The 8,036-nt window shown below is 46.8% G+C and overlaps 1 protein-coding gene across 1 annotated transcript in view; it reads left to right on the top strand.

The window, feature by feature from the left end:
- LOC144781767 (uncharacterized) overlaps nucleotides 1-7,190 on the top strand; it is a 75,953-nt gene extending 68,763 nt beyond the window's left edge. The window contains exon 5 of the mRNA XM_078660754.1: nucleotides 6,653-7,190. The gene's annotated coding sequence lies outside the window, so the exon portion shown is untranslated. The remainder of the gene's footprint in view (nucleotides 1-6,652) is intronic.
- The last annotated feature ends 846 nt before the right edge of the window (nucleotides 7,191-8,036 follow it).

The raw sequence follows: 8,036 nt of genomic DNA on the forward strand, positions 1-8,036 counted from the left end.
CCCTGTTGCACTAGGGAAAGAGAGAAACTCATAACATCAGATTAATGGGCCTGCTAAGGATCAATTGATCTCTGTCCACACAATTTAACAAACCTGGCCCACCTAACAGAATAGACAGATTTGGTGGAGTGTCTTCTGGCTGATAATATAACCTCCACCACATATGGTGGGAGAGAGAAGGAACTCCCGATGCCCGGTTCAATATCCAGGCGTGAAAGTGCAAGATCTGGAGGAGATGGGGTGTAGAACGATCCCCCGTGACTTCAGGAGGAGGTCTGCCTTGAGAGGGAGGGTGCAATGAGAGGCAAAGAAGGTTGTGGCCAATCCGGGGTGATCGATATGACTGGGGACAGGTCTTGGCGAAATTTCCTCAACTCGACAAATCAAGGGTATTGGAGGAAACGCATAAAGAAGCTGTGTGCCCCAATCTATCTGAAACGCGTCCCCCAACACTCCCCGTGTCAGATACTGGATGCTTCAGAATGCCAGGCAGTGCAAGTTCTTGTAATTGGCAAACCGGTCCAACTGAGAAAACCCCCACATCCTGAAAATGTGAAGAACCACCTTTGGATGGAGATGCCACTTGTGATCGGCCAAATACTGCCGACTGAGACTGTCCTCATGCACATTCAGATCTCCAGCCAAATGATTTGCAGTTACACAAATCTGATGGTCCTGAACCTAGGACCAGAGTCACGCAGCGTCTCTGAAGAAAAGATACAACCCCACTCCTCCCTGCTTGTTACTGTACCACATCGCAGTAGTGTTGTCCATAAAGACCTGAACCGACTGCCCGAGAAGGGAAGGGAGGAAGGACTTGAGAGACAAACGTATCGCCCGCAATTCCAGAAGATTGATGTGAAACCATCTTTCCTCTGGAGACCAAAGATCTTTGACCTCAAGCTCCCCCATATGGGATACCCACCCTAGAGTGGAGGCATCCATTATGACTGTGGTCACCAGAGAAGAAGGTTGAAACAGCTTCCATTGAGACGGGTTTTCTGGAACACTCCACCAACAGTTTTGCTGCAGTGTCTCTGGAGATTCTGACCACCTCTTAGAGATCTCCATTGTGCTGATACCACTGCCTGAGGGGGGCACCACTGGAGGGCCCTCATATGCCAGCATGCATGGTTGACCAACAGTATGCAGGAAGCGAACAGACCGAGCAGGCGCAAGACGTTCAGGGCTGGAAAAGCCTTTCCATTCTGAAAAAGAGGAATCCTAGCGTGGAAGTATTGAATCCTCTGTAGAGGTGGGAAGGTACAACTAACCGCAGTGTCCAGTACTGCCCCTAAGAACAGGTTGCACTGAGAGGGCACCAGGTGACATTTCGGTACGTTTATTGAGAACCCCCAACTTGAACAACAGTTGTGTAGTTACTTGCCAGTGATGTAGTACCATCTCTGGCGAGACTGCTTTCAGCAGCCAGTCATCCAGATAGGGAAAAACAGGAATCCCGATCTTCTGAGACGTGCTGCCACCACCGCCCATCACCTTTGTGAAAATCAGAGATGCATAAGTAAGGCAGAACAGAAGGACCCTAAACTGATAGTTTTCAGACCCCATGATAAAATGAAGATACTTCTGATGCGACTTCAGGATGGGATTGGGAAAATACGCATCCTGTAAATCAATCATCATCATCCAGTCTTCCTTCTCAAGAGCAAGAAGATCTTGAGCCAGGGTGCACATTTTGAATTTCTCTAGTTTGAGGAAAAAATTCAAAACCCTCAGGTCGAGGATCAGCTGTAAATGACCATCCTTTTTGGGAATCAGGAAGTACAGAGAGTAGCATCCGTGACCCCTTTCCTGCTCTGAAACTACCTCTATTGCACCCTTTTGCAACAATGACAGAACCTCCTCCTGGAGAAGCAGAAGATGGCCATCAGAGCAAAAACTCTTGGAAAGTTAGGGCATACCCATTATCTACGATGTTTAACACCTAGAGATCCAGACTAACAGACCTCTAATGTCCCAAGGGACAAGTATGCTCTAGGATCGTGGAGCTAGAGCTACTTCCCTCCCACACCAGCTGGAGGGGCGGAGGAGGACAAGCTGTCATGCTGCACCCCGCAGAAGACCTCTGCCCTTTCCCCTGTAGGACCTGTACAAGGGACTTGCCTGCTGCTGCTGCTGGGTTGGTTTTGCCTGGCACGAAAGGACAAGTTGCTCCCAAAGCCACAAAACTTGTGGAACTGTCCGAAAGCTCCTGGGTTGAGACTGAAGCCCCAAAGACCTTGCTGTGGCTTTACTGCCTTAACGTGCTGCAGTGCCAAATCTGCCTTAGCCCCAAACAGGCGAGGTCCATCGAAAGGCAAATCCAGCAATGTGTCCTTCACATCAGCCGAGAATCCCAAACCACGCAACCATGCATGTCTCCTAGTCGCCACAGACAATCCCATTGCCCTGGCTACTGAATCGTCCGAGTCCAGACCAGATTTTATCACTTAGCAGGCAGCAGCTTGGGCATCTGACAACACCTCAGAGACATGCCCTTGTACCTCCTCAGGCAACTTCAGGACAACCTCCCTGGCGGAGTCCATAAGAGCATGGATATAGTGACCCAAAAAGCATGTGGCATTGGTGGACTTGAGGGCCATACTCCCCGAAGAGAACCCCTTCTTTGCTGATTGCACCATGCACTTCGACTCCCTTTCCGCAGGCGTAGATGGGATAGAACCTGCATACAGCCACGAATAGCATGAAGCCTGGACCACCAAACTATCTGGTGAAGGATGGGCAGATAGGAAAGCAGGATCCCCCGGAGCCACCTTGTACCTCCTAGCCACTGTCCTGGACATGGGCTTCTGCCAGACATCGAGGATGGGCTCTGACAGTGCCTCATTGAAGGGAAGTAAAGGCTCTGAAATGGAGGAAGGGAAATGGAGCTCCTCCGTCAGAATATTAGGCCTCAACTCAGCTGTGGAAGAGGCAACTCCGAGAGGTCTGCAGCCTTGCTGATTACAGCATGATAAGTGGTCACCTCCTGCGTCAGCAAGCCTTTTGGTGATGAAAGCTCCCACTCAGGAGAAGAGCCCAGACCACTGGCTTCCTCTCCTTACTCAGCCCCTCCATGTTCTGCCTGGTGCTCTTCTTCCTCCAACAGCCTCTGAGCCTCTCTCTGAGACCTCATCCTCGGAACCGGCATCGGTGGTGCCAGACGTGGCACCGGAGACTTATGGATCGGCGTCGAAGGGATGTCCACAGGAATAGGAGTCTAAACTAGACAAGCAGAGTCAATACTGGTTCGGAACCAGATGGCTCCGGGGATGCACCATCTAGAGGAGCTCGAAGCCCATGCCAACTCCCTGGAGCCTTAGGAATGAAAGGCATGAGTGGTGCTTGGGGAAAGTGACGTGGCAAGCCTCCCAGGGAATATGCCAACGAACCCATGGACCCAACAGGTGCCCCAGTAGGGTTTGCCGCTCTGGCGAACAAGCCAAACATCGCATTTAAAAAAAGAAACGGAGCCAATCTAGAATCAGGAAAGCAGGATCCATTGGATCCGTTATCTCAGGCTCTGGATTCATTCGGCGAGGCACTAAATTCAGCTTTGGTTGCGGCGTCGGAGACCTCTGAGTCAAAGGTGGAGTGGCTGACCTCTGCAATAGAGGAGGTGTTGGATCTTTCCGAGCCGGAGAAGTTACTGCTCTCAAAGCTGGAGACGGGGTCAGACTCTCCCCGGTGACTGAGTCTGAGAGATAGCATCCCAGCGATGACGTCTGGGAATCGGGGACACATACTTAGGAGATGCATCCTTCGAAGAACAATGCTGAGAGCTATGAAGCCACTTCTTCTTGTGTTTCTTCGAAGACCTCGAAGTGTGCGGAGTCGGCGACAATGAGTGGGTCCTTAACATCCTGTGACCTCTCTTCTGATTCTTCGCCTTAGTCATTATTAATTTGGTCTCACTCAGAGCATGTGGATTCATGTGCTTGAAAGAAGTGCATGTCCCCATATCGTGGTCCGGTAGAGACACAACAAACAAGATTCATGGGCGTCAATGATGGACATCTAGGCACCACATTCTGTGCATGGCTTGAAACCCGATTTCCTGAGAGTAGACATCTTCGTCCAGTAACAGTCACGACACTAGCAACAAAAACACTCCCAGACATGGAGAGCCTGGGGAAAAAAACATTATGCGTCAATGGCATGGAAAAAAGGGAACTGATGTCAGCACACCGGCGAGGTCTTCTTATGGCTCCGATTACCTAACGCTGAGTTGCGAGCAGCGCCATTCCATTGTGATGTCCTTGTTGATATGTGAGAGCTAAGGAGAAAAGTTTCCATGGAATGCTGTGAATTGGTGTTATTCAGAAGATGAGGAATCCACAGGCAGATGTATCCATCAGAAATAAGGAAACATATCTGTCGTAAGTGGTGCTAGCACCAACTCACTCAGGCTGCAATGGCGGGCCTGTAGTCATTGTTTGAATGGTCTCTAATGGGTGGCATAATGTGCTGTAGCCCATGTGAGAACCCTAGTGTACATAACCCCTGGGTAGCTTAGTACTATATACTAACTAGGGACTTACATGGGTACACCAGTAGCCAGTTAGGAAGTTACCAAAGTACTTACCACTGTCTAATTTAGGGAGGAAGCACAGTGACTGGTGTCCCGATTAGCAGGATCCCAGTCAGACTGGTCATAAAATGGAATAACACCAGCAAAAACTAGGGGTAACCATGAACATGGAAGCAGATCCTACTTTCCTACACATACTCACTGATAGATAGATAGATAGATAGATATATCTATCTATCTATCGACAAAACCAGTTCGCTTAAGCCCAAGCCACGCTCCCCAGTAAGCTGCAATGGGGTACCGAACCCCTATAAATCCATCAAAACGTGCTCCATGTATTAAAAAACAGGTATGATGCTGTTTAATTGCTTGCACCAGCGTGTTTTATTTCATGGCTAGACAAAAACTCAACGCTTTTCAGAGCTCCTGGATCCTTGTTCATGAGTCATTTGACTACACATTCCTTCTACTTTTTATATTGCACCACGTGTGTTTTCAATAAACAATTAGCAACTTGAAAAAAAGTAAACCACTTTGTCGAGGTTTTTTGACAATTGCAATTTAGCATCTAAATAGCATGAGAGACACTCTGCAGCATTGTTTTGGGAGGATGACTATTACCTCATGTGTCTGGATGTTAACAGTTTGTACACCTTTATTCCCCATGAGTTGGGTATAAAAGTATGTTGTCATTTCCTACAAGCTAGGTCACTATAATTTCTGTTCCAAACTGAAATGTTATTGGACATGATGTATAGATGTTGGACTCAAAACCTTTGTCTTCAATAAGCAAATTTATAGACCGATACAGGGGACAGCGATGGGGACTTGCTTTGCAGTGTTGTGTATGGACTGGTGGGAGGAGCAGTTCTCCATCTTGATGAAAGAGTACGCTTCATTGACAACATATTTTGCATATGGAAGGGCAGTCAAAATGCAGCACAGGATTTGGTCAACACACTCAATGGCAATGCACTAAACTTGAGGTTCAGTAGTCAAATACACAACTCCACAATTGATTTCCTGGATTTAAGGCTGACAGTAAGAGATAACAAAGTAGAAAGCACTTTGTTTGTAAAAGAGATGTCAGGAAACAGTTTACTGCACTTGCAGAGCTGCCACCTGTGCAATCTTATACAGAGTACTAGGAGAACTATTGAGGGCAAAAATAAACTGTAGCTCAGAAGAAGTTTTTTAGAAAGAGAAGCTTGTAATGACAGACAGATTCCTAGCTAGAGGTTACCATAAGAAGGTAATCAAAGAAGCTTGCAGAAAAGTCAGCAGATGCTCAAGAACAGAACTCATGACTCCAAAAGTGAAGGGTGAAACAGAGAAAAATACAATAAGATTTATCACCCAATTCATCTGGCAGTAGAGGTTAGTGGGAGCATCAAGAAATTTAGAGATGTTTTCAAAACTGACCAAGATATAGCCCAACCTATAGACGAGAATCCCCAGATAACATACAGAAGAGCCAAATCTATTAAAGACACACTGTGCCAAAGTATAGTCCAGCAAGAGTATGAAAAAAGGCACTTTCAAGGTTTTTACAAAGGTGGAAGCTGCAAGGCTTGTAAATATAGCCATAATGTGAAAGATTTACTGTTATCGGATACAATGAGACCATTTCATGTAACAAAACATCTCACCTGTAACTCGGATTATGCCATTTATGCATTGAAATGCCCGTGTGACAAACATTACATCAGCAGCACTATTCATAAGGCTGAGAAGAAGATCTTCGAGCATCTACGAGCTATCACAAGAGAGGATACTAATGATCCTATAGCAAGACATTTTAAGACTTCATGACAAGAATACCAGTCTTTTGTCCTTTTGTGTCCTAAATCGAATAGGGCCTCGACAGAGAGGTGGTAACCGAGAACAACAACTGAGACACTTACATTCCAGATTGATTATTAAATACAAAACGCTTTTTCCATCAGGCCATAATCTGGACGCAGAGTTACCAGTTCATTTGGGGTAGTTGTTGTGAATACCGTAAAATATAAAATGTAGAATGTTGTTTGCATTGCTCCCCATGACCGATAGAAAGCTGATCTGATATTGATGAATGTGTTTTTAATTCATTTGTATTACGTTTTATGTATTTTGTTACAGATTTTCGGGGTCTGCGAAAAAACAAGACGCAAGAGAGCTTAATTATCTGACAGAAGGTTGTGATTGAAACATCTCCATGAGATTGATACAATTCACATTAATGGCCCACTCGGGCGGAATTGAGGGAATGGATCTTGTGACAAGAGATAACATGGTATAGAGAGTTACATTTGCCCTTGTCAAAGTTATTTTTGAATATTCTTCTGGAGAAACTACAGCCGTTAGCGGCCCTATGGGGCGAGAAAGTATGCATTAATGTGCAGTGCCCACAAAATTGGATTACTCAAATGAGGAAACCTTTAAATGAGCTGGAACATGATGTCCTTTATAACAATTGAATTGGCATCTTGGGGCACACACTGATGTGAAGACTGCATCCCCATGCCAAGTGTTCAATTACGTGGAAGCCGGTTTTTGAATGAATTATGTTTTCCAGCATGTCTGCGACAATGAATGAGATATAGAGGGACAGTGTTCATGCTACTTAAGTTTAAGATCTGTTATTTTCGTAAAATACAGAGCCAATAAAGTTATCCCCTCTCTGAATTGGGCATGTACATTGAATTTATATAAATACTAGCGTGCTGTTAATTGTCCTTCTGTGTGTATAAAATTAAATGCAGTGTCTCTCGTGCTATTTAGATGCTAAATTGTAATTGTCAAAAAACTTTGACAAAGTCTGTTTTCTTATTTTCACGTTGTTAGGTCGAGCCTAGACATGCAAGCAAGCGAAGCTTGCTTGTGTCTGGCTCGAAACCTATTGTCACCCGTTTTTGGGAATGTGGACAAGAAATATGCACGAGCGCAGATTGCACCTCGTGGGCGCGCACTGCGCCGTGCCTATCTCCTGCCTCGAAGCTCCACCACCACACACGCATACACAGAGACACACAAGCGCCCATGCACGCACCCATACATACAGAGAACCTATCCCCGCCGTCGCATACACACACACACTGCATACACAGCCGCATACACAGACACACACACAAGCGCCCATGCACGCATGCACCCATACATACATACATACAGAGAACCCACCCCCGCCGTCGCATACACACACATGCGCGCGCACACACACAGCACACACACAAGCACACCAAGACCCCCGCCGCCCCACCAGACCCGCCCCACTCACCATGTTCTTCGTTCGTGTCCCTCGGCAGCCATCCGGTCATTCTGAGCAACAGGCGGGTGCCGCGCTGAGATGCAGTCACGCAAATCTTCCGGCGGGCACAGGAGCGCGGGGTAGACTCCCGTCTGCTTCCTGTATTTGGCTGGCCCCGCCCCCGTCCCAATAAAGGTTGCCTGGCTTCCTGTTGAAGCCGGGCTGCGGCGTTTCATTATTTTTTATGTGGGACAGCATGTAAGGCATTCCCAGTGT

This window comes from Lissotriton helveticus, chromosome 9, assembly GCF_964261635.1.
Source record: "Lissotriton helveticus chromosome 9, aLisHel1.1, whole genome shotgun sequence".
NCBI lineage: Eukaryota > Metazoa > Chordata > Amphibia > Caudata > Salamandridae > Lissotriton > Lissotriton helveticus.